Genomic DNA, 26,793 nt, shown 5'->3' on the forward strand with positions numbered 1-26,793 from the left:
CCCTATTCCCAGGCTAGCACCCCGCCCCTCCGTCAGGTCGCTGCATTCTGCTGGCTGCCAGCCCCTCCCTCAGGTCTCTGTTCACCCTTGCTGGTCCCCAGCCCCTCCTTCAGGTCCCCTAACCTGCTGGCCCCAGCACATCTCTCAGGTCGCTATTCACCCCTGACTGCCCCCAGCCCTTCCCTTAGTTGCCTGTTCACACCTGCTGGCCCCCAGGCCCTCCCTCAGGTCCCTGTTCACCCCTGCTGCCCCCAGCCCCTCCCTCTGGTCCCTGTTCCCCTGCTGCCCACCAGAACCTCCCTCAGGTCCCCATACCTTGCTGGCCCTCAGCACCTCCCTCAGGTCCCTGTTCACAGGTGCTGGCCTGTGGCCCCTCCCTCAGGTGTCTGTTCTCCTGCTGGCACCCATCCCCTCCATCAGGTCCCCGTACTCTGCTGCCCCAGCCCCACACTCAGGTCCCCGTACAATGCTAGCCCCAGCCCCTTCCTGAGGTCCCCGTAACCTGCTGGCCCCCAGCCCCTCCCTCAGGTCCCTGTTCCCCTGCTGGCCACCTCCATTCTCTCAGTTTCCATACCCTTGCTGTCCTCCAGCCCCTCCCTCAGGTCCCTGTTCCCCTGCTAGCCCCCAACCCCTCCCTCAGGTCACCTTACCCTGTTGGCCCCCAGCCCCTCCCTCAGGTCACTGTTCCCCTGCTGGCCCCCTCCATTCTCTCAGTTTCCATACCCTGCTGGCCCCCAGCCCCTCCCTCAGGTCCCTGTACCCTGCTGCCCCAGCCCCACACTCAGGTCCCAATACCTTGCTAGCCCCAGCCCCTTCCTCAGGTCCCCATAACCTGCTGGCCCCCAGAACCTCCCTCAGGTCCCTGTTCCCCTGCTAACCCCCAACCCCTCCCTCAGGTCACCTTACCCTGTTGGCCCCCAGCCCCTCCCTCAGGACCCTGTTCACCCATGCTGACCCCCAGCCCCTTCTTCAGGTCCCTGTTCACCACTTCTGCCCCAGCCCCTCCCTCAAGTCTCTGTTTTCTTGCTGGCCCCAGCCCCTTCCTCAGGTCACTCTTCCCCTACTGGCCCCCAGCCCCTCCTTCAGGTCCCCATTCCCCTGCTGGCCCCCAGACCCTCCCTCAGGTGCCCGTATCCTGCTGTCCCCCAGCACCTCTCTCTGGTCCCCGTACCCTGCTTGCCCCCAGACCCTCCCTCAGTTCCCTGTTCACCCCTGCTGGCTCCGAGCACGTCCCTCAGGTCCGTGTTCACCCCTGCTGGCCTACAGCTTCTCCCTCAGGTCCCTGTTCCGCTGCTGGCCTACGGATCCTCCCTCAGGTCCTTCTTCCTGCTGACCCCATCCTCTCTCTCAGTTCCCTGTTCATCCCCGTTGACCCCTGGAAACTCCCTCAGGAACCAGTACCCTGCTGCCCCCCAGCCCCTCCCTCAGGTCCCTGTTCTCTGCTGGCCCCCGGTCCCTCCCTCAGGTCCCCTTACCTGGCTGACCCTAGCCCCTCCCTCAGGTCCCTGTGCCCCTGCTTACTCCCAGCCCCTCCCTCAGGTCCCTGTTCACCTCTGATGGCCCCCAGTGCCTCCCTCAGTTCTCTGTTCCGCTACTGGTCCCCAACCCCTCCCTCAGGTCCCACTTCACCCCAGCTGGCCTCCAGCCCCTCCCTCAGGTCCCTGTTACCCTGATGGCCACCAACCACTTCTCGGGTCCCTGTTCACCCACGCTGGCCCCCGGGTCCTCCCTCAGGTCCCTGTTCAACTGCTGGCTCCCAGAACCTCACATAGGTACCTGTACCCTTCTGGCCCCCAGCAACTCCCTCAGGTCCCTGTTCCCTGCTGCATCCGGCCCCTCCCTCAGTTTACTGTTCCCCTGCTAGCCCCTGGCCCCTCTCTCAGGTCCCCATACCCTGCTGTCCCCCAGTAGCTCTCTCAGATTCCAGTACCCTGCTGGCCCACAGCCCTTCCCTCAGGCCCCTATTCATCCCTGCTGGCAACCAGCCCCTCTCTGGACCCTGGACCCTGCTGCCCCTAGCCCCTCCCTCAAGTCCCTGTTCCCTTGCTGCCCCCAGCCCCGCCCTCAGGTCCCCATACTTTGCTGCCCCCAGCATCTCTCTCAGGTCCCCATACCCAGCTGGCCTGCAGCCCCTCCCTCAGGTTCCCGTTCATCCCTGTTCTCCCCTGGCCCCTCCCTCAGATCCCCATACCCTAGTGGTCCCTGGCCCATCTATCAGGTCCCCGTATCCTGGTGGCCCCCAGATCCTTTCTCAGTTCCCAGTAACCTGCTGGCCCCCAGCACCTCCCTATGTTCCCCGTACCCTGTTGTCACCAGCACCTCTCTCAGGTCCCTGTTCACCCCTCCGGGTACCTAACTCCTCCTTTAGGACCCCGTACCCTGCTGGCCCCCAGCCACTCCCTCAGGTCCCTGTTCCCCTGCTGACCAACGGCTCCTAACTTAGGTCCTTGTTCCTGCTGGCCCCCAGCCCTTTCTTTAGGTCCCTGTTCACCCCTGATGGCCCCAGGCCCCTCCCTCAGGACCCCATACCCTGCTAGTCCCCAACCCCTCAGTCAGGTCTCTGTTCCCTGCTGGCCCCCGGCTCCTCCCTCATGTTCCTATTCAGCCCTGCTGGCCCCCGGACCCTCCATCAGTTCCCTGTTCCCCTGCTGTCCCACGGCCCCTCCCTTATGTCACTGTTCACACCTGCTGCCCCCGGGCTCCGTAGGTCTCCGTTCCCCTGCTGGCCCCAGCCCCTTCCTCAGGCCCATGTTCCACTCCAGACGCCCAGACGCTCCCTCAGATCCCCGTACCAAGCTGGCCCCCAGCCCCTCCATAATGTCCCTGATAACCCTGATGTCCACCATCCCCAAACTCAGATCCCTGTTCATCCCTGCTGGTCCGCAGCCTCTCTCTCAGGTCCCCGTACCCTGCTGGCCTGCAGCCCCTCCCTAGGTCCCTAATCACCCCTGTTGGCCCCTGGCCCCTCCATCAGGACCCTGTACCCTACTGGTCCATGGCCCATCTCTCAGGAACCTGTATCCTCTAGCCCCCACCTCCTTTCTCAGTTCCCTGTACCCTGCTGACCCCAGCACCTCCCTCAGTTCCACGTACCCTGCTGGCCAATAGCACATCTCTCAGGTCCCTGTTCACCCCTCCGGGTCCCTAACCCCTCCTTTAGGACCCCGTACCCTGCTGGCCCCCAGCCACTCCCTCAGGTCCCTGTTCCCCTGCTGACCGAAGGCTCCTAACTTAGGTCCTTGTTCCAGCTGGCCTCCAGCCCTTTCTTTAGGTCCCTGTTCACCCCTGATGGCCCCCGGACCCTCCCTCAGGACCCCATACCCTGCTAGTCCCCAGCCCCTCAATTAGGTCCCTGTTCCCTGCTGGCCCCCGGCTTCTCCCTCAGGTTCCTATTCACCCCTGCTGGCTCCCGGACCCTCCCTCAGGTCCCTGTTCTCCTGCTGGCCCAAGGCCCCTCCCTCAGGTCCATGTTCCCCTACTGGCCCCCAGCCCATTCCTCAGGTCCCTGTTCCCCTCCTGACCCACAGACCCTCCCTAAGATCCCCGTACCAAGCTGGCTCCGGCCCTTCCCTAAGGTCCCTGTTGACCCTGATGGCTCCCGACCCCTAACTAGGTTCCTGTTCACCCCTGCTGGCCCACAGCCTCTCTCTCAGGTCCCCGTACCCTGCTGGCCCCCAGCACCTCTCTCAGGTCCCCATATCCTGCTGACCCCTGCCCTTCCCTCAGGTCCCTGTTCCCCTGCTGACTTACGGCTCCTAACTTAGGTCCTTGTTCCTGCTGGCCCCCAGCCCATTCTTTAGGTCCCTGTTCACCTCTGATGGCCCCTGGCCCCTCCCTCAGGACCCCGTACCCTGCTGGCCCCCAGCCCCTCCCTCAGGTCCCTGTTCCCCTGCTGCCCCCAGCCCTTCCCTCAGGTCACTGTTTCCTGCTGGCCCCCGGACCCTCCCTCAGGATCGTGTTCCCCTGCTGGCCTAGAGCCTCTCCATCAGATCCCCATACCCTGCTGGCCCTCAACACCTCTCTCAGGTCCCCGTACCCTGCTGACCCCAGCACCTCTCTCAGGTCCCTGTTCAACCTTGCTGGCCCCCGGCACCTCCATCAGGTCCCTAGTCCCCTGCCAGCACCCAGCCCCTCCCTCAGAATCCTGTTCCCCAGGATTCTGGCACATGGCCTCCCCTCAAGTCCCTGTTCACCTATGCTGGCCCCCGGCCCCTCTCTGAGGTCACTCACTGTTCACCCCTGCTGGCCCCCGGCCCCTCTCTCCGGTCACTGTTCTCTTGCTGGCCCCCAGACCCACCCTCCAGTCTCTGTTCACCCCTGCTGCCCCCTGCCCCTCCATCAGTTCCCTGTCCCCCTGCTGCTCTCAGCCCCTCCATCAGGTCCCTGTCCCCCTGCTGGCCCTCAGCCCCTTCCTCAGGTCCCTATTCTCCTCTTCTGGCCCCCAGCCCCTCCCTCAAGTTCCTGTTCACACCTGCTGGCCCCCAACACCTCCCTCAGGACCCCATACTCTGTTGGCTCTGGCACCTCCCACAATTCCCTATTCCCAGGATAGCACTCAGCCCCTCCATCAGGTCCCAGTCCGCCTGCTGGCCCTCAGGCCCTTCCACAGGTCCCTATTCTCCTCTTCTGGCCCCCAGCCCCTCCCTCAAGTTCCGGTTCACCCATGGTGGCCCCCAGCACCTCCCTCAGGACCCCATACTCTGCTGGCTCTGGCACCTCCCACAATACCCTATTCCCAGGCTAGCACCCAGCCCCTCCATCAGGTCCCTGTGTGCCTGCTGGCCCTCAGGCCCTTCCTCAGGACCCTGTTCACCCATGCTGGCCCCCAGCCCCTTCTTCAGGTCCCTGTTCACCACTTCCTACCCCAGCCCCTCACTCAGTTCTCTGTTCACCTGCTGGCCCCAGCCCCTCCCTCAGGTCCCTGTTCCCCTGCTTACTCCCAGCCCCTCCCTCAGGTCCCTGTTCACCTCTGATGGCCCCCAGCGCCTCCCTCAGTTCTCTGTTCCACTACTGGTCCCCAGCCCCTCCCTCAGGTCCCGGTTCTCTGCTGGCCACCAGCCCCTCCCTCACGTCCTACTTCACCCCTGCTGGCCTCCAGCCCCTCCCTCAGGTCCCTGTTACCCTGATGGCCACCAACCACTTCTCGGGTCCCTGTTCACCCACGCTGGCCCCCGGGTCCTCCCTCAGGTCCCTGTTCAACTGCTGGCCCCCAGAACCTCACACAGGTACCTGTACCCTTCTGGCCCCCAGCAACTCCCTCAGGTCCCTGTTCCCTGCTGCACCTGGCCCCTCCCTCAGTTTACTGTTCCCCTGCTAGCCCCTGGCCCCTCTCTCAGGTCCCCATACCCTGCTGTCCCCCAGTAACTCTCTCAGATTCCAGTACCCTGCTGGCCCGCAGCCCTTCCCTCAGGTCCCTATTCATCCCTGCTGGCCCCCAGACCCTCTCTGGACCCTGGACCCTGCTGCCCCTAGCCCCTCCCTCAAGTCCCTGTTCCCTTGCTGCCCATAGCCCCTCCCTCAGGTCCCCATACTTTGCTGCCCCCAGCATCTCTCTCAGGTCCCCATACCCTGCTGGCCTGCAGCCCCTCCCTCAGGTTCCTGTTCATCCCTGTTCTCCCCTGGCCCCTCCCTCAGATCCCCATACCCTAGTGGTCCCCGGCCCATCTATCAGGTCCCCGTATCCTGCTGGCCCCCAGATCCTTTCTCAGTTTCCCGTACCCTGCTGGCCCCTAGCACCTCCCTATGTTCCCCGTACCCTGCTGTCACCAGCACCTCTCTCAGGTCCCTGTTCAACCCTCCTTGACCCTGTCCCCTTCTTCGGAAGCCCGTACCCTGCTGCCCCACCACTCCCTCAGGTCACCTTACCCTGTTGGCCCCCAGCCCCTCCCTCAGGACCCTGTTCACCCATGCTGACCCCCAGCCCCTTCTTCAGGTCCCTGTTCACCACTTCTGCCCCAGCCCCTCCCTCAAGTCTCTGTTTTCTTGCTGGCCCCAGCCCCTTCCTCAGGTCACTCTTCCCCTACTGGCCCCCAGCCCCTCCTTCAGGTCCCCATTCCCCTGCTGGCCCCCAGACCCTCCCTCAGGTGCCCGTATCCTGCTGTCCCCCAGCACCTCTCTCTGGTCCCCGTACCCTGCTTGCCCCCAGACCCTCCCTCAGTTCCCTGTTCACCCCTGCTGGCTCCGAGCACGTCCCTCAGGTCCGTGTTCACCCCTGCTGGCCTACAGCTTCTCCCTCAGGTCCCTGTTCCGCTGCTGGCCTACGGATCCTCCCTCAGGTCCTTCTTCCTGCTGACCCCATCCTCTCTCTCAGTTCCCTGTTCATCCCCGTTGACCCCTGGAAACTCCCTCAGGAACCAGTACCCTGCTGCCCCCCAGCCCCTCCCTCAGGTCCCTGTTCTCTGCTGGCCCCCGGTCCCTCCCTCAGGTCCCCTTACCTGGCTGACCCTAGCCCCTCCCTCAGGTCCCTGTGCCCCTGCTTACTCCCAGCCCCTCCCTCAGGTCCCTGTTCACCTCTGATGGCCCCCAGTGCCTCCCTCAGTTCTCTGTTCCGCTACTGGTCCCCAACCCCTCCCTCAGGTCCCACTTCACCCCAGCTGGCCTCCAGCCCCTCCCTCAGGTCCCTGTTACCCTGATGGCCACCAACCACTTCTCGGGTCCCTGTTCACCCACGCTGGCCCCCGGGTCCTCCCTCAGGTCCCTGTTCAACTGCTGGCTCCCAGAACCTCACATAGGTACCTGTACCCTTCTGGCCCCCAGCAACTCCCTCAGGTCCCTGTTCCCTGCTGCATCCGGCCCCTCCCTCAGTTTACTGTTCCCCTGCTAGCCCCTGGCCCCTCTCTCAGGTCCCCATACCCTGCTGTCCCCCAGTAGCTCTCTCAGATTCCAGTACCCTGCTGGCCCACAGCCCTTCCCTCAGGCCCCTATTCATCCCTGCTGGCAACCAGCCCCTCTCTGGACCCTGGACCCTGCTGCCCCTAGCCCCTCCCTCAAGTCCCTGTTCCCTTGCTGCCCCCAGCCCCGCCCACAGGTCCCCATACTTTGCTGCCCCCAGCATCTCTCTCAGGTCCCCATACCCAGCTGGCCTGCAGCCCCTCCCTCAGGTTCCTGTTCATCCCTGTTCTCCCCTGGCCCCTCCCTCAGATCCCCATACCCTAGTGGTCCCTGGCCCATCTATCAGGTCCCCGTATCCTGGTGGCCCCCAGATCCTTTCTCAGTTCCCAGTAACCTGCTGGCCCCCAGCACCTCCCTATGTTCCCCGTACCCTGTTGTCACCAGCACCTCTCTCAGGTCCCTGTTCACCCCTCCGGGTACCTAACTCCTCCTTTAGGACCCCGTACCCTGCTGGCCCCCAGCCACTCCCTCAGGTCCCTGTTCCCCTGCTGACCAACGGCTCCTAACTTAGGTCCTTGTTCCTGCTGGCCCCCAGCCCTTTCTTTAGGTCCCTGTTCACCCCTGATGGCCCCAGGCCCCTCCCTCAGGACCCCATACCCTGCTAGTCCCCAACCCCTCAGTCAGGTCTCTGTTCCCTGCTGGCCCCCGGCTCCTCCCTCATGTTCCTATTCAGCCCTGCTGGCCCCCGGACCCTCCATCAGTTCCCTGTTCCCCTGCTGTCCCACGGCCCCTCCCTTATGTCACTGTTCACACCTGCTGCCCCAGGGCTCCGTCAGGTCTCCGTTCCCCTGCTGGCCCCAGCCCCTTCCTCAGGCCCATGTTCCACTCCAGACGCCCAGACGCTCCCTCAGATCCCCGTACCAAGCTGGCCCCCAGCCCCTCCATAATGTCCCTGATAACCCTGATGTCCACCATCCCCAAACTCAGATCCCTGTTCATCCCTGCTGGTCCGCAGCCTCTCTCTCAGGTCCCCGTACCCTGCTGGCCTGCAGCCCCTCCCTAGGTCCCTAATCACCCCTGTTGGCCCCTGGCCCCTCCATCAGGACCCTGTACCCTACTGGTCCATGGCCCATCTCTCAGGAACCTGTATCCTCTAGCCCCCACCTCCTTTCTCAGTTCCCTGTACCCTGCTGACCCCAGCACCTCCCTCAGTTCCACGTACCCTGCTGGCCAATAGCACATCTCTCAGGTCCCTGTTCACCCCTCCGGGTCCCTAACCCCTCCTTTAGGACCCCGTACCCTGCTGGCCCCCAGCCACTCCCTCAGGTCCCTGTTCCCCTGCTGACCGAAGGCTCCTAACTTAGGTCCTTGTTCCAGCTGGCCTCCAGCCCTTTCTTTAGGTCCCTGTTCACCCCTGATGGCCCCCGGACCCTCCCTCAGGACCCCATACCCTGCTAGTCCCCAGCCCCTCAGTAAGGTCCCTGTTCCCTGCTGGCCCCCGGCTTCTCCCTCAGGTTCCTATTCACCCCTGCTGGCTCCCGGACCCTCCCTCAGGTCCCTGTTCTCCTGCTGGCCCAAGGCCCCTCCCTCAGGTCCATGTTCCCCTACTGGCCCCCAGCCCATTCCTCAGGTCCCTGTTCCCCTCCTGACCCACAGACCCTCCCTAAGATCCCCGTACCAAGCTGGCTCCGGCCCTTCCCTAAGGTCCCTGTTGACCCTGATGGCTCCCGACCCCTAACTAGGTTCCTGTTCACCCCTGCTGGCCCACAGCCTCTCTCTCAGGTCCCCGTACCCTGCTGGCCCCCAGCACCTCTCTCAGGTCCTCATATCCTGCTGACCCCTGCCCTTCCCTCAGGTCCCTGTTCCCCTGCTGACTTACGGCTCCTAACTTAGGTCCTTGTTCCTGCTGGCCCCCAGCCCATTCTTTAGGTCCCTGTTCACCTCTGATGGCCCCTGGCCCCTCCCTCAGGACCCCGTACCCTGCTGGCCCCCAGCCCCTCCCTCAGGTCCCTGTTCCCCTGCTGCCCCCAGCCCTTCCCTCAGGTCACTGTTTCCTGCTGGCCCCCGGACCCTCCCTCAGGATCGTGTTCCCCTGCTGGCCTAGAGCCTCTCCATCAGATCCCCATACCCTGCTGGCCCTCAACACCTCTCTCAGGTCCCCGTACCCTGCTGACCCCAGCACCTCTCTCAGGTCCCTGTTCAACCTTGCTGGCCCCCGGCACCTCCATCAGGTCCCTAGTCCCCTGCCAGCACCCAGCCCCTCCCTCAGAATCCTGTTCCCCAGGATTCTGGCACATGGCCTCCCCTCAAGTCCCTGTTCACCTATGCTGGCCCCCGGCCCCTCTCTGAGGTCACTCACTGTTCACCCCTGCTGGCCCCCGGCCCCTCTCTCCGGTCACTGTTCTCTTGCTGGCCCCCAGACCCACCCTCCAGTCTCTGTTCACCCCTGCTGCCCCCTGCCCCTCCATCAGTTCCCTGTCCCCCTGCTGCTCTCAGCCCCTCCATCAGGTCCCTGTCCCCCTGCTGGCCCTCAGCCCCTTCCTCAGGTCCCTATTCTCCTCTTCTGGCCCCCAGCCCCTCCCTCAAGTTCCTGTTCACACCTGCTGGCCCCCAACACCTCCCTCAGGACCCCATACTCTGTTGGCTCTGGCACCTCCCACAATTCCCTATTCCCAGGATAGCACTCAGCCCCTCCATCAGGTCCCAGTCCGCCTGCTGGCCCTCAGGCCCTTCCACAGGTCCCTATTCTCCTCTTCTGGCCCCCAGCCCCTCCCTCAAGTTCCGGTTCACCCATGGTGGCCCCCAGCACCTCCCTCAGGACCCCATACTCTGCTGGCTCTGGCACCTCCCACAATACCCTATTCCCAGGCTAGCACCCAGCCCCTCCATCAGGTCCCTGTGTGCCTGCTGGCCCTCAGGCCCTTCCTCAGGACCCTGTTCACCCATGCTGGCCCCCAGCCCCTTCTTCAGGTCCCTGTTCACCACTTCCTACCCCAGCCCCTCACTCAGTTCTCTGTTCACCTGCTGGCCCCAGCCCCTCCCTCAGGTCCCTGTTCCCCTGCTTACTCCCAGCCCCTCCCTCAGGTCCCTGTTCACCTCTGATGGCCCCCAGCGCCTCCCTCAGTTCTCTGTTCCACTACTGGTCCCCAGCCCCTCCCTCAGGTCCCGGTTCTCTGCTGGCCACCAGCCCCTCCCTCACGTCCTACTTCACCCCTGCTGGCCTCCAGCCCCTCCCTCAGGTCCCTGTTACCCTGATGGCCACCAACCACTTCTCGGGTCCCTGTTCACCCACGCTGGCCCCCGGGTCCTCCCTCAGGTCCCTGTTCAACTGCTGGCCCCCAGAACCTCACACAGGTACCTGTACCCTTCTGGCCCCCAGCAACTCCCTCAGGTCCCTGTTCCCTGCTGCACCTGGCCCCTCCCTCAGTTTACTGTTCCCCTGCTAGCCCCTGGCCCCTCTCTCAGGTCCCCATACCCTGCTGTCCCCCAGTAACTCTCTCAGATTCCAGTACCCTGCTGGCCCGCAGCCCTTCCCTCAGGTCCCTATTCATCCCTGCTGGCCCCCAGACCCTCTCTGGACCCTGGACCCTGCTGCCCCTAGCCCCTCCCTCAAGTCCCTGTTCCCTTGCTGCCCATAGCCCCTCCCTCAGGTCCCCATACTTTGCTGCCCCCAGCATCTCTCTCAGGTCCCCATACCCTGCTGGCCTGCAGCCCCTCCCTCAGGTTCCTGTTCATCCCTGTTCTCCCCTGGCCCCTCCCTCAGATCCCCATACCCTAGTGGTCCCCGGCCCATCTATCAGGTCCCCGTATCCTGCTGGCCCCCAGATCCTTTCTCAGTTTCCCGTACCCTGCTGGCCCCTAGCACCTCCCTATGTTCCCCGTACCCTGCTGTCACCAGCACCTCTCTCAGGTCCCTGTTCAACCCTCCTTGACCCTGTCCCCTTCTTCGGAAGCCCGTACCCTGCTGCCCCACCACTCCCTCAGGTCACCTTACCCTGTTGGCCCCCAGCCCCTCCCTCAGGACCCTGTTCACCCATGCTGACCCCCAGCCCCTTCTTCAGGTCCCTGTTCACCACTTCTGACCCCAGCCCCTCCCTCAGGTCTCTGTTTCCCTGCTGGCCCCAGCCCCTTCCTCAGGTCACTCTTCCCCTACTGGCCCCCAGCCCCTCCTTCATGTCCCCATTTTCCTGCTGGCCCCCAGACCCTCCCTCAGGTGCCCGTATCCTGCTGTCCCCCAGCACCTCTCTCTGGTCCCCGTACCCTGCTTGCCCCCAGACCCTCCCTCAGTTCCCTGTTCACCCCTGCTGGCTCCGAGCCCCTCCCTCAGGTCCGTGTTCACCCCTGCTGGCCTACAGCTTCTCCCTCAGGTCCCTGTTCCGCTGCTGGCCTACGGATCCTCCCTCAGGTCCTTCTTCCTGCTGACCCCATCCTCTCTCTCAGTTTCCTGTTCATCCCCGTTGACCCCTGGAAACTCCCTCAGGAACCAGTACCCTGCTGCCCCCCAGCCCCTCCCTCAGGTCCCTGTTCACTGCTGGCCCCCGGTCCCTCCCTCAGGTCCCCTTACCTGGCTGACTCTATCCCCTCCCTCAGGTCCCTGTGCCCCTGCTTACTCCCAGCCCCTCCCTCAGGTCCCTGTTCACCTTTGATGGCCCTCTGTGCCTCCCTCAGTTCTCTGTTCCGCTACTGGTCCCCAACCCCTCCCTCAGGTCCCACTTCACCCCAGCTGGCCTCCAGCCCCTCCCTCAGGTCCCTGTTACCCTGATGGCCACCAACCACTTCTCGGGTCCCTGTTCACCCACGCTGGCCCCCGGGTCCTCCCTCAGGTCCCTATTCAACCCTCCTTGACCCTGGCCCCTTCTTCAGAAGCCCGTACCCTGCTACCCCCAGCCCCTCCCTCAGGTCCCTGTTCCCCTGCTGACCGACAGCTCCTAAGTTCGGTCCTTGTTCCTGCTGGCCCTCAGCCCTTTCTTTAGGTACCTCATTACCCCTGATGGCCCCCGTCCCCTCCCTCAGGACCCCGTACCCTGCTAGCCCCCAGCCCCTCAGTCAGGTCCCTGTTCCCTGCTGTCCACCAGCTCCTCCCTCATGTTCCTATTCAGCCCTGCTGGCCCCCAGACCCTCCATCAGGTCCCTGTTCCCCTCAAGACGCCCAAACGCTCCCCCAGATCCCCGTACCAAGCTGGCCCCCAGCCCCTCCATATGTCCCTGATAACCCTGATGTCCACCGTCCCCAAACTCAGATCCCTGTTCACCCCTGCTGGTCTACAGCCTCTCTCTCAGGTCCCCGTACCCTGCTGGCCTGCAGCCCCTCCCTCAGGTCCCCATTCTTTCCTACCCCCAGTATCTCTCTCAGGTCCCCATACCCTGCTGGCCTGCAGCCCCTCCCTCAGGTCCCTGCTCACCCCTGTTGGCCCCTGGCCCTTCCCTCAGGACCCTGTACCCTACTGGACCCTGGCCCATCTCTCAGGTCCCCGTATCCTTCTAGACCACACCTCCTTTCTCAGTTCCCTGTACCCTACTGACCGACAGCACCTCCCTCAGTTCCCCGTACCCTGCTGACCCCCAGCACCTCTCTCAGGTCCCTGTTCACCCCTCCGGGTACCTAACCCCTCCTTTAGGACCCCGTACCCTGCTGGCCCCCAGCCACTCCCTCAGGTCCCTGTTCCCCTGCTGACCGACGGCTCCTAACTTAGGTCCTTGTTCCAGCTGGCCCCCAGCCCTTTCTTTAGGTCCCTGTTCACCCCTGATGGCCCCCGGACCCTCCCTCAGGACCCCGTACCATGCTAGCCCCCAGCCCCTCAATTAGGTCCCTGTTCCCTGCTGGCCCCCGGCTTCTCCCTCAGGTTCCTTTCACCCCTGCTAGCCCCCAGACCCTCCCTCAGGTCCCTGTTCTCCTGCTGGCCCAAGGCCCCTCCCTGCGGTCCATGTTCCCCTACTGGCCCCCAGCCCATTCCTCAGATCCCTGTTCCCCTCCAGACCCCCAGACCCTCCCTAAGATCCCCATACCAAGCTGGCTCCGGCCCTTCCCTAAGGTCCCTGTTGACGCTGATGGCTCCGGACCACAAACTAGGTCCCTGTTCACCCCTGCTGGCCCACAGCCTCTCTCTCAGGTCCCCGTACCCTGCTGGCCCCCCAGCACCTCTCTCAGGTCCCCATATGCTGCTGGCCCCTGCCCTTCCCTCAGGTCCCTGTTCCCCTGCTGACTTACGGCTCCTAACTTAGGTCCTTGTTCCTGCTGGCCCCCAGCCCATTCTTTAGGTCCCTGTTCACCTCTGATGGCCCCTGGCCCCTCCCTCAGGACCCCGTACCCTGCTGGCCCCCAGCCCCTCCCTCAGGTCCCTGTTCCCCTGCTGCCCCCAGCCCTTCCCTCAGGTCACTGTTTCCTGCTGGCCCCCGGCCCCTCCCTCAGGATCGCGTTCCCCTGCTGGCCTTCAGCCTCTCCCTCAGATCCCCATACCCTGCTGGCCCTCAACACCTCTCTCAGGCCCCCGTACCCTGCTGACCCCCAGCACCACTCTCAGGTCCCTGTTCAACCTTGCTGGCCCCCAGCACTTCCCTCAGGTCCCTAGTCCCCTGCTAGCACCCAGCCCCTCCCTCAGAATCCTGTTCCCCCTGCTGGCCCATGGCCTCCACTCAAGTCCCTCTTCACCCATGCTGGCCCCCAGCCCCTCCGTCAGGACGCTGTACCATGCTGCCCCCCGGCCCCTCTCTCAGGTCACTCTTAACCCCTGCTGGTACCCGGCCCCTCCCTCAGGTTCCTGTACCCTGCTGTCCCCCAGCCCCTTCCTCAGGTCCATATTCACCCCTTCTGGCCCCCAACCCCTTCCTCAAGTCCCTGTTCACCCCTGATGTCCCCCAGCACCTCCCTCAGGACCCCGTACTTTGCTGGCCCTGGCTCCTCCCTCAATTCCCTATTCCCAGGCTAGCACCCCGCCCCTCCATCAGGTAGCTGCATCCTGCTGGCCCCCAGCCCCTCCCTCAGGTCTCTGTTCACCCTTGTGGCCCCCGGCCCCTCCCTCAGGTCCTGTTTCCTTGCTGGTCCCCAGCCCCTCCTTCAGGTCCCCCTACCCTGCTGGCCCCAGCACATCTCTCAGGTCCCTGTTCACCCCTGCTGGCCCCTGCCCTTCCCTCAGTTGCCTGTTCACACCTGCTGCCCACCAGCACCTCCCTCAGGTCCCTGTACCCTGTGGACCCCAGCAATTCTCTCAGGTCCCTGTAAACACGTGCTTGCCTGCAGCCCCTCCCTCAGGTGTCTGTTCCCCTGCTGGCACCCTCCAATCTCTCAGTTTCCATACCCTGCTGGCCCCCAGCCCCTCCCTCAGGTCCCTGTACCCTGCTGCCACAGCTCCACACTCAGGTCCCCATACCCTGCTAGCCCCAGCGCCTTCCTCAGGTCCCCGTAACGTGCTGGCCCCCAGAACCTCCCTAGGTCCCTGTTCCCCTGCTAGCCCCCAACCCCTCCCTCAGGTCACCTTACCCTTTTGGCCCCCAGCCCCTCCCTCAGGACCCTGTTCACCCATGCTGACCCCCAGCCCCTTCTTCAGGTCCCTGTTCACCACTTCTGACCCCAGCCCCTTCCTCAGGTCTCTGTTCCCCTGCTGGCCCCAGCCCCTTCCTCAGGTCACTCTTCCCCTACTGGCCCCCAGCCCTTCCTTCAGGTCCCCATTCCCCTGCTGGCCCCCAGACCCTCCCTCAGGTGCCCGTATCCTGCTGGCCCCAGCACCTCTCTCTGGTCCCCGTACCCTGCTGGCCCCCAGACCCTCCCTCAGTTCCCTGTTCACCCCTGCTGGCTCCGAGCCCCTCCCTCAGGTCCGTGTTCACCCCTGCTGGCCTACAGCTTCTCCCTCAGGTCCCTGTTCCGCTGCTGGCCTACGGATCCTCCCTCAGGTCCTTCTTCCTGCTGACCCCATCCTCTCTCTCAGTTTCCTGTTCATCCCCGTTGACCCCTGGAAACTCCCTCAGGAACCAGTACCCTGCTGCCCCCCAGCCCCTCCCTCAGGTCCCTGTTCACTGCTGGCCCCCGGTCCCTCCCTCAGGTCCCCTTACCTGGCTGACTCTATCCCCTCCCTCAGGTCCCTGTGCCCCTGCTAACTCCCAGCCCCTCCCTCAGGTCCCTGTTCACCTTTGATGGCCCCCAGTGCCTCCCTCAGTTCTCTGTTCCGCTACTGGTCCCCAACCCCTCCCTCAGGTCCCACTTCACCCCAGCTGGCCTCCAGCCCCTCCCTCAGGTCCCTGTTACCCTGATGGCCACCAACCACTTCTCGGGTCCCTGTTCACCCACGCTGGCCCCCGGGTCCTCCCTCAGGTCCCTGTTCAACTGCTGGCTCCCAGAACCTCACACAGGTACCTGTACCCTTCTGGCCCCCAGCAACTCCCTCAGGTCCCTGTTCCCTGCTGCACCCGGCCCCTCCCTCAGTTTACTGTTCCCCTGCTAGCCCCTGGCCCCTCTCTCAGGTCCCCATACCCTGCTGTCCCCCAGTAGCTCTCTCAGATTCCAGTACCTGCTGGCCCGCAGCCCTTCCCTCAGGCCCCTATTCATCCCTGCTGGCAACCAGCCCCTCTCTGGACCCTGGACCCTGCTGCCCCTAGCCCCTCCCTCAAGTCCCTGTTCCCTTGCTGGCCCCCAGCCCCTCCCTCAGGTCCCCATACTTTGCTGCCCCCAGCATCTCTCTCAGGTCCCCGTACCCAGCTGGCCTGCAGCCCCTCCCTCAGGTTCCTGTTCATCCCTGTTGTCCCCTGGCCCCTCCCTCAGAAGCCCAACCCTAGTGGTCCCCGGCCCATCTATCAGGTCCCCGTATCCTGCTGGCCCCCAGATCCTTTCTCAGTTTCCCGTACCCTGCTGGCCCCCAGCACCTCCCTCTGTTCCCCGTACCCTGCTGTCACCAGCACCTCTCTCAGGTCCCTGTTCACTCCTCCGGGTCCCTAACCCCTCCGTTAGGACCCCGTACCCTGATGGCCCCCAGCCACTCCCTCAGGTCCCTGTTACCCTGCTGACCGACGGCTCCTAACTTAGGTCCTTGTTCCTGCTGCCCCCAGCCCTTTCTTTAGGTCCCTGTTCACCCCTGATGGCCCCCGGCCCCTCCCTCAGGACCCCGTACCCTGCTAGCCCGCAGCCCCTCAGTCAGGTCCCATTCCCTGCTGGCCCCCGGCTCCTCCCTCATGTTCCTATTCACCCCTGCTGGCCCCCAGACCCTCCATCAGGTCCCTGTTCCCCTGCTGTCGCACGGCACCTCCCTTACTTCACTGTTCACACCTGCTGCCCCCGGCCCCTCCGTCAGGTCCCCGTTCCCCTGCTGGCCCCAGCCCCTTCCTCAGGCCCATGTTCCCCTCAAGACGCCCAGACGCTCCCTCAGATCCCCGTACCAAGCTGGCCCCCAGCCCCTCCATAATGTCCCTGATAACCCTGATGTCCACCGTCCCCTAACTCAGATCCCTGTTTACCCCTGCTGGTCTGCAGCCTCTCTCTCAGGTCCCCGTACCCTGCTGGCCTGCAGCCCCTCCCTAGGTCCCTGATCACCCCTGTTGGCCCCTGGCCCCTCCATCAGGACCCGGTACCCTACTTGTCCGTGGCCCATCTCTCAGGAACCTGTATCCTGCTAGCCCCCACCTCCTTTCTCAGTTCCCTGTACCCTGCTGACCCCAGCACCTCCCTCAGGTCCCCGTACCATGCTTGCCCCCAGCACCTCTCTCAGGTCCCTGTTCACACGTGCTGGCTTGCAGCCCCTCCCTCAGGTCCCTGTTCCCCTGCTGGCCCCAGCCCCTCCCTCTGGTCCCTGTTCCCCTGCTGCCCACCAGCACCTCCCTCAGGTCCCCATACCTTGCTGGCCCTCAGACCTCCCTCAGGTCCCCGTACCCTGCTGGCTCCCAGCACCTCACTCAGGTCCCTGTTCCCCTGCTGGCCCCCTCCCATCTCTCAGTTTCCATACCCTGGCTTTCCCCCAGCCCCTCCCTCAGGTCCCTGTTCTCTTGCTAGCCCCCAACCCCTCCCTCAGGTCCCCTACCCTTTTGGCCCCCAGTCCCTCCCTCAGGACCCTGTTCACCCATGCTGGCCCCCAGCCCCTTCTTCAGGTCCCTGTTCACCACTTCTGACCCCAGCCCCTCCCTCAGGTCTCTGTTTCCCTGCTGGTCCCAGCCCCTTCCTCAGGTCACTCTTCCCCTACTGACCCCCGCCCCTCCCTCAGGTCGCTGTATCCTGCTGGCCCACGGCCCCCACTCAGGTCCCTGTACCCTGCTGACCCCCGGTCCTCCCTCAGGTCCCTATTCCCCTGCTAGCACCCAGCCCTTCCCTCAGGTGCCTGTTACCCATGCTGGCCCACGGCCCCCCTCAGGTCCCTGTTCACCCCTGCTGGTCCCCGGGCCCTCCATCAGGTCGCTGTACCCTGCTGGCCCCCGGCCCCTTCTGGTCACTGTTCCCCTTCTGGCCCCCAGCCCCTCCCTTAGCTCCCTGTGCAAACCTGCTGGACTCTGGCCCTTCCCTCAGGTCCCTGTTCATCCCTGCTTACCACAGCCACTCCCTCTGCTCCTTGTTCCTGCTGGCGAACAGCCCCTCCATCAGATCCCTGTTCATTGTTGGCCCCCAGCCCCTTCCTCGGGTCCCTGTTCCCCCTGCTGGCCCAACGCCCACCCTCCAGTCCCTGTTCACCCCTTCTTGTCCCAGAACCTCCCTCAGCTCCCCGTACCCTTTTGGCTCCCAGCACCTCCCTCAAGCCCCCGTATCCTGATGGCCCACAGCACCCCTCTCTCTGGTCCCTGTTCACCCCTGCTGGCTGCCAGTCCCTCCCTTAGGTCCCTGCTCACCCCTGTTGGCCCCTGGCCCCTCCCTCAGGACACTGTACCCTACTGGTCCCCGGCCCATCTCTCAGGTCCCCGTATCCTGCTGGCCCCCAGCTCCTTTCTCAGGTCCCTGTACCCTGAAGGCCCCCAGCACCTCCCTCAGTTCCCCGTACCCTGCTGGCCCCCAGCCCCTCCTTCAGGTCGCTGTACCCTGCTGGCCCCCAGCCCCTCTCTCAGGTCACTGTCCCCCTGCTACCGACAGCCCCTCCCTCAGGTCCCTGTTCATACCTGCTGGCTGCCAGTCCCTCCCTTAGGTCACTTTCCCTGCTGGCCCTCGGCCCCTCCCTCAGGACCCTGTTCCCCTGCTGGCCCGCAGCCCTTCCCTTAGGTCCCTGTACCCTGCTGGCACCCAGCACCTCTCTCAGGTCCCCATACCCTGCTGGCCCCCAGCCCCTCCTTCAGGTCGCTGTACCCTGCTGGCCCCCAGCCCCTCTCTCAGGTCACTGTCCCCCTGCTGCCCCTAGCCCCTCCCTCAGGTCCCTGTTCACACCTGCTGGCCCCCAGTCCCTCCCTCACGTCACTTTCCCTGCTGGCCCGCAGCCCTTCCCTTTGGTCCCCGTACCCTGCTGGCACCCAGCACCTCTCTCAGGTCTCCATCCCCTGCTGGCCCCCAGGCCCTCCTTCAGGTCGCTCTACCCTGCTTTCCCCCAGCCCCTCCATCAAGTCCCTGTTTCCCTGCTGGCCCCCAGCCATTCCCTTAGGTCCCTGTACCCTGCTGGAACCCAGCACCTCTCTCAGGTCCCCATATCCTGCTGGTCCCTGCCCCTCCTTCAGGTCGCTGTACCCTGCTGGCCTCCTGCCCCTCTCTGGTCACTGTTCCCCTGCTGGCCCCCAGCCCCTGGCATGGGTGAACTACCACGTGGGGGCATCTTCTGTTAGGTGGGCAATGAAGATGCCCAGCCACTGTGTTGATTTTCAGGTTTTATTTTTGGTATTATTTTCTGGATTTATAGTTGTACTTTGTGGATAGGAACTGGGAAATGGATCTGATAATCCAGAAAGGAAGTTTCTGCTCGCAGGCTTGGCTTCCTGTTTTTCCTAATTTGCTAAGATAGTTTATCTCAGTTTGCCTTGAAAGTTCTCCAGCACAGCAGTGATAGCATTGACTGGGAAACCCAAGTAGATGGTTGTATGTGTGTCATTGCCCCACTGAATTTTGATGCTGCCTCTGTGATACCCAGTGTTTCCCTAACTTTGTGAAAAAGTTCCTGAGGAATGTATTCTGCTAGATTGTCTTTATGAATGTAGTTATATGAGGAAACATGTAATGTAAAAATATATGTATCCCAGTCATATTATTAGATTAATTGGGAATGTGGGGCTCAACAGAGGCAACTAGATCAGAGAATGGATCTAGAATTTTAAGAAGTAAGCATCAATTACTGCAGTTAGAAAACTAAGGTCCTGGATACCTCAATACAGGTTATTTTTACTTCCAGATTAGATTTTGAAATGTTGAAATGATTTTAATTATGATATTCTTAGAGCATTTTTAGGTCTGAGTGGGCAAGGACTGTTGTTTCTGCACATTATGTGGCAAGGTGGCCATAGAGTTGGTTCTAAAACTTCGGTTGACAAAATGAAATTCCTATTTGTTCTATGTTTCACAAAACAAAAACTTTCAGAATATTTAGGTATTTTGCTTTGTGCTTTGGTTCTTACAGAATGTGGTGAATTAAGTCTTTGTTCCTACTGGTCAGCAGTAACTAGTGTTGACCTTGAAGAGTCATTCCTCGGGCTTCATTTCCTCTGGGATTGTTATTTTGACTCCTTCTCATTCTCCAGGTCTCAGCTCAAGGGCTGGCTCTGAGGAGGCCACCCCTGACCCCCAGTAAGGTTTGCTCTGCACACCTTTGTCCCTCAGATTCCTACTTGGCTTTATAGGATTTGATGATCAGTGTATGTGGTTTCCATGTTTTGCAACATTTATTTGAAATGATAGGAGGTGGTGAAAAAGAGATATTTTTAGATCCTCCATCTGCTGATTCACTCCCCAAAGGCTGGCAACAGCCATGGATGGGCCAGGCTGAAGCCAGAAGCCTGGAGCTAGGAACCTTAGTCCTCAAGTACTGGAGCCATCATATATCATCTCTCGGGCGCTTTAGCAAAAAAGCTGGATCAAAAGTGGAGTGGCCAGGACTCAGCTAGGCACTCCGCTATGGGATATGGGCATCCCAAGCAGCTGCTGAACCTGCTGAGCCAAAATACTCACTGCTATGTGTGTATTTGAAAAACTGCATTAAGTGTATTTTATTTGAAAGGCATCACTCATAGGTGCACGCACGCACACACAGACACACACAGACACACACACACAGAATTCTTATCTATATATTGACCGCCAAAATGTCCACAACAGCAGGAGCAGTGCCAGGCCCAGCAGGCCAGAACTCAGAGTTTCCCATGTGATGGCAGGAACCCAAGCACTGCCGACCCACTAGCAAGCTGCTGGAATGCACAAGGGAGCTGGGAATGGAACCAAAGCACCCCTCCCCCTATAGGTTGGGAACATCCCCAGACAAGTCTTACTTCTGAGCCAAATGACTCCCCCCATATCAATGTTGAATACCCAACAAAAGGATGAATGAATGAATGAATGAATGAATAAGTGGCAAAGCATTAGGAAGACAATTAGGCACATGGAATTTGCCGTTTCCTAGGGCTTTGTAGCATGAGTGAGAAGGGCTTTTTGCCTCTCCTTATTTCCTGCTTGGGAGCTCACCAGGCAAACTAAACTCTGAGTGCTTCTGCAGCCTTGTTTTTGCTTTGCAGAGTCCAGATAGAACAAAGCCCTCATGGCACTTGTTTACCTGTTTCTTTTTTAGCAAAGGTGGATCTTGGAAGACTTGTATTTCAGCTTTGCAAAACAGTGTTGCAAGGACTTTTCACCTGGGGAGGCCAAGCAGCCTCTTTCAAGAAACTGACATGTTTTGTCTGTCATTGCTCTAGAAAGGATTGGGCCCCAGGCAGGATCTATGCAGAGGCTCTGGGGTTCCAGTCTTTGAGCCTGTGGGCTGGGCCTGTCAAGGAGCCGGCCTCCCACAGGTAGGTGAGCTAGGGGTGCAAGTCCCAGTGGCCCCCAGGTGAGGAGGGAGGGACCAAAGGACTACAGTTCCTGGCTGTCAGGTGTATAAGTCCCCACTGTCCTTCAGTGGGTGCCTGCCCCTCCTTGGTCGGCCACTGTCTTGGAGACAAACCCACGCTGGAGCACATCTGTGAGAGGGCCGCGGCTTGGCTGGTGTGGGTGAGTTGTGCTCCTATGCGAACCTTTGGTTGTGCCTGGCAGCACCAGGCACAGCGGGGCCGGGTTGGGACACAGCTCCTCTCCCCATTCCTGACTCTTTCAAACTTTCTTCAAACTCCAGGCACACCCCTGTGGCTGCTAGAGAGGAGGTGTCCCGCTGGCCTGCGCTGGGCATGGGGTCCCCCTGTAGCACTTGCCCCCGAGGGTACGTGGCAGCTGCAGAGGCTCCCACTCCTGAGCTACACAGCATGGGCGATCGTGAGTGGTGAGTGCATGCTGGGCATGGGGAGGGTCCTGGAGCACCTGGGCGCATGTGGCTCTGTCAGGCCCAAGCCTCGACCTTTCAGGGTTGCCAAGTTTTCTGCTTGGGCACCAACCCCACTGAGCCATCTGGATTTGGGGCTCTGAGGGCAGGAATGTGGCACCTCTTGCCAGTTCTTTCTCTGAGCAGAAAGTAGTGGAGATACTGGCTGAGTGCCACGTGTGTTGGTGCAGCATGTGGGCAGGTGCAATAGGCACATGGGCTGTGCTTGCTGGCACAGGTGCTGCTCTGCCACACTTGATCTTGTGGCAGTAGTGGTGATTAGGAAAGTGGGCTCTTTGCAGACCCCAGGGAGGTGACATTTCTCATGATGGCATGCCCCTGCGGGAACAGTTGGAACCACGCATAGGCATCTAAAGATAGGAGAAAATAGTGATTGCTAACTGACCAGCCACGGGGTCACAGCTGTGCTGGGTGAGTGAGGAGTCCCTGCCCAACCCGCACAGCACCCGGAGGCAGCAGTGCTTTGTTCATCGCTGTGTTACTTACTGCTTTCTCTCACTGAGTTACAGCCACCCCAAATGGCATAGAATTTTCTCAAGCATGTAATTTGAGGAGTGACTGTGAATCTAGGAAACAGTTTGGTCTTTTAAGGTAATCATTAAAACGGCCCTGAAAAGCATTTGTAGGTCAAATTTTCACTGACTAATTTTTGCTCACTGTTTCCTCTGATTTGTTCTTTCTCTTTGTGAACTCCCTACCCCCTATCTCCCTGTTACCTGGTAATCTTGGAATTCACTTTGGAAATGAAGGGTAGGTCTACCTCTCTGGGTTCCACCTTGGTGAATGTCACAGGCAGTCCCTTCTTTACCAATTGGGCAGTTGTTCCATGCATGCTACTTCATGAGCACATGAACTTTTTGAGTTGCTGAAGGAGGCTTGTTGGGTTTATCCAGTAAAATACTGTGTACCAGTGGTTGGGAACCCTGTTTCCTGTGAGACCTTTGGAACTGACTAGGGTGGTTGTATGTGCCTGATTAACGACATTTCCCTCTTTCTTAATAAGGAGTGATACAGTTAGAAGCAAACAGTCTTGGCTGTGTCCACACCAGGCATTTTTAAGCAAACTAGCCATTCTAAAAGTCCAGCATGCAGACCCTCCCAGTGAGGGTTGTGTATATGAGATAAGCTTTTCTTGGCTCTTGTGTTTTGAGATGTTTGGACCTCATATATCATCTGAGGACATTGGTACCCATCTGGGCAACACTTATGTTGCTGCCACTGAACAACTAATGAAATTGATCATTTTAGCAAACGTTTCTTATTTATTCATTTGTTCTCTTTAGAACTCAAAAGTTTGGAGCTTTGATTTAGTTTCAAATGACACTTACCTTATTTCTAAGTCTGACGAAATGCATCCAGTAACTCCCAGACACTCTCATTCAAATCAGATGCAATTAAGGGTCTGTTTTGTAAGCTGTTTGATTGAACAGGTCTGTTAGTGTCTTCTATGAATGAAGATAAGGTGAAAATACTAAACCATTTTACAGCCTTTTTTAAAAGATATTTTATTTTTTTGAATGGCAGAGTTACAGCGAGAGGAGGAGAGACACACAGAGATCATCCAACTGCTGGTTCACTCCCCAAATGACCCCAGTCGCCGGGATTGGGCCATGATAAAGCCTGGAGCTTCCTCTGAGTTTCCCATGTGGATGCTGGGGCCCAAGCACTGGGGCCATCCTCTGCTGCTTTCCCAGGTGCATTAGCAGAGATCTGGATTTGAAAGTGAATTAGCCAGTGGGTCTCAAACCATCGCCCATATGGGATGCAGCAGGCAGAGGCTTAACCTGCTAGGACACAATACCAGCCCCATGACAGTTTTTTTATGCATGTCCATCAAATCCTATTTGAGACATGACAGCATGTTAACTGTCTTTCAGTTTTCAAAAACACACACGCACAGAGGAACAAATGCACACACAGCACTGTAGCCAGGCAGCCACAGAGTGACACAGTCTCCAAGTCCCATGTGCACACATGCAAGGCTGGCTATGCTGGTTGGGTTTTCCAGCTTCCTGCGGAGGAGTAGCAATCCCCCTAACTTAAGTCCATCCTGTTATTTCTTTGGGCTGGGGCAAGGGGAATCATGAGAACTAGATCAGAATGAATGTTAACTCACATTACTCATTAGCAGTTCTCTTTGGTGTATACCTCAGTTCCTTTACACCATTTTAAGGTGAACATCCACTAGCAGCACATGTGCAGAGTTGTACAGCCAGCACTGGCATCCGATTTCAGAACTTTCTTCTCACTCCTCACCCCCCCCCCCCCCAAGATACATTGTCGGCTGTCATAGACAACTTGACAAAAGTAAGCTGAATCCAGGAATAAGAGTTGCTTTGGGGTCCGGCGCCGTGGCTCACTTGGCTAATCCTATGCCTTTGGCACCGGCACCCCCTATGGACGCTGGGTTCTAGTCCCAGTTGCTCCTCTTCCAGTCCAGCTCTCTGCTGTGGCTCGGGAAGGCAGTGGAGGATGGCCCAAGTGTTTGGGCACCTGCACCCACAAGGGGGACCAGGAGGAAGTACCTGGCTCCAGGCTTCGGATTGGCACAGTGCTGGTCTTAGCGGCCATTTAGGGGGTAAACCAATGGAAGGAAGACCTTTCTCTCTGTCTCTCTCTCTCTCACTGTCTAGCTCTACCTGTGAAAAAAAGTTGCTTTGGATATGACTACACTAAGTGTCATGAGAGATTTGCCAAGAGTGGCGGATTCACTGGTTTACAACATGTGTCATGGGAACCTAGGGAATGTTTCTTACTCTGAGATTAGAGGGCTGTCAGAACAGATCCAAGAGTTAAGAGAGGTAATAGAATTACTTCTTAAAAACATAGAATTATTCCAGCATGTAGGAATAATACCTCCAAAAGGCTGTTTATTATATGGAACTCCAGGCACAGGAAGAATGCTTTTGGCAAGAGCTGTTACTAGTCAGCTGGATTGTAACTTTTAAAGGTTGTATCTAGTTCTATTGTAGACAAATAGATTGGTGAAAGTGCTTGTTTGATCAGAGAAATGTTTTATTATGCCAGAGACCAACCACCATCCATGCATCATTTTTATGGATGAAATAGACATCGGTTTTCTGAGGGTATATCTGCTGACAGATTCAGAGAATTTTAATGGAGTTCATGAACCAAATGGATGGATTTGATACTCTGCATAGAGTTAAAATGATCATGGCTACAAACAGACTGATCCTGTTTTGCTACGTCTGGGAAGACTGGACAGAAAAATACATATTGATTTACCACATGAACAAGCAAGGTTAGATATATTGAAAATCCAGAGCTCCCATTCCAAAATATGATGAAATAGATTATGAAGCAATCGAGAACCTTTTAGGTGGCTTTATTGGAGCAGACCTGAAATATTTGTACTGAAGCTGGTATGTTTGCAATTTGTGCTGTCATGAGTTTGTAGTACAGGAAGACTTCATGAAAGCCAGCAGAAAAATGACTTATTCTAAGAAGCTAGAGTCTAAATTGTACTACAAACCTGTGTAATTTACTGTAAGGTTTTTGATTGCTGCATGGCAGACTTTGGCTTAATGTAAAAATAAAGCTAAGTAAAATAATGTGTGTATTGGCAATGATCTCATTCAAAGTAAGAGTAAAATATTTATGAGTGGCCGGCACCGTGGCTTAACAGGCTAATCCTCTGCCTTGCGGCGCCGGCACACCGGGTTCTAGTCCCGGTTGGGGCACTGGATTCTATCCCGGTTGCCCCTCTTCCAGGCCAGCTCTCTGCTATGGCCCGGGAAGGCAGTGGAGGATGGCCCAAGTGCTTGGGCCCTGCACCCACATGGGAGACCAGGAGAAGCACCTGGCTCCTGGCTTTGGATCAGCGTGATGTGCCGGCCGCAGCGGCCATTGGAGGGTGAACCAGCGGCAAAAAGGAAGACCTTTCTCTCTGTCTCTCTCTCTCTCTCACTATCCACTCTGCCTGTCAAAAAGATATTTATGAGTAACATAAATTAGTAATATAATTCAGTGACTCCACTTTTAAGATGGGTACAGAAGACATTTTTATGTTGTTAATGTTGTATGTATTGCAGTCTAAATTACAAAAGAGGAATGTGTTGAAGCTTTTCATATTTGCTATGTGAACATTTTGTAAAACATTGAAAATGGTCTGGGAGTAGTACCAGAGAGTATTTCTTATGATTTATTTTATATTATTTGAATATTGATTTAGATAGGCTATGGGAAGAAGTGAAACATCAGACCTGTGGTATTTAAGACCCCCCCATAATATATAGCATTGATAGTCTTTCTAATCTATTACTTAGGAACCCAAGAAATCCCCACAATAAATTTGATTTCACCACCAAAGTGTGTCTTCAACCTGCCTCTCTTTGCCACCACTCTAAGGGAAGCCAAGGCAAAACTGAACTCTGTTCTTGCATGGCTCATAGAGCGGATGCCTACATAAATTCTGTATTCTGGATGCCCCAAATGTCTGGTTCTAACCCCAACCCTAGCCCTAGCCACCATAATTCTCTTGACTGAATTCAGTGACCTCTGAGCTGATTTCTTCTATCAGTAACCTTTTCTTCTAGAGTATGTTTTCCACTCAGCATCCAAAGAAATCTTTCTGTAAAAATGCATTTTTAAAATTTTTTGAAAGGGAGGGAGCTGGTTGGGAATGGATAGGAGGGAGAGAGGAGAGAGGACAGAGGAGAGAGAGGAGATGGGAGAGGGGGAGGGGAGTAGGAGGAAGGGAGTGGGATGAGGGGGGGGGGGAGGAGAGGAGAGAGCAGAGAGGGAGAGAGAGATTCTGCATCCACTTGTTTATTCTACGAATATAACCCTGTGACTTGACTCCTTGTGTGTGGCTGCCTACTTTGTGCTATCCTTGATGGTTTCTTTGTACTTCTCTTCCTTCTCTCTTGCTTGTGCACTACCTTCCATTTCAGACCACCTCTGAAATGCTCTGTTCCTTTACCTTTGGGTACCCCATTTCTCTTGAGGTGATCTTACTCTTGTTTCTTGAACCAAAGTCTATGAGACTACCTTCCAAAGTAGTGTCTCCATCGTCAGCTTCCACCATGAGATCCGAATCTCCATTTCCATCTGCCTGTTAGAGACACACATTTGAGTGTCCTGTGGGCACTACAAACTTCCTCTTCCCTTTAAACCTGCTCCACACATTGCACTGGATCTCTGCAGTGGTGGCTCCATGTGACTTGCCTTCCAAGTTGGAAAGCTTGACAGCCCCCTCTTTCCAACCATCTGTCTCCTAGTAGTCACCAAATCTCTGTCAGTGGTGTCAATCTACGTCAGTTGTTCCAACTTCATATTCCAAGCCACCCTCCTCCCAAACAGCCCCTTCTTCTGTCATGCCAGAGTTGTCATGGTTCTGCATATAGGTAGTCACTACTTGATGTTCCTCAATGTTTTCAGCTTGAGAAACTCCTAGCCATGTTTCAAGATATCCAACTCAATGGTCTTCCTTCTCTACGATACTTTTCCCTAATTTCCCGAGGCAGAGCTAAGTATCCAGAGCTTCTGTAACACACTACCTATATACATAACGTACTTAACCCATTTTATCACCATTTTT

General features: G+C 58.7%; 1 pseudogene; it reads left to right on the forward strand.

Moving 5' to 3' along the window:
• The first annotated feature begins 23,506 nt into the window (after nt 1-23,506).
• On the forward strand, nt 23,507-24,734 carry LOC133750794 (26S proteasome regulatory subunit 10B-like; annotated as a pseudogene).
• Nucleotides 24,735-26,793: the final 2,059 nt, after the last annotated feature.

This window comes from Lepus europaeus, chromosome 21, assembly GCF_033115175.1.
Source record: "Lepus europaeus isolate LE1 chromosome 21, mLepTim1.pri, whole genome shotgun sequence".
In the NCBI taxonomy this organism is placed as follows: Eukaryota; Metazoa; Chordata; class Mammalia; order Lagomorpha; family Leporidae; genus Lepus; species Lepus europaeus.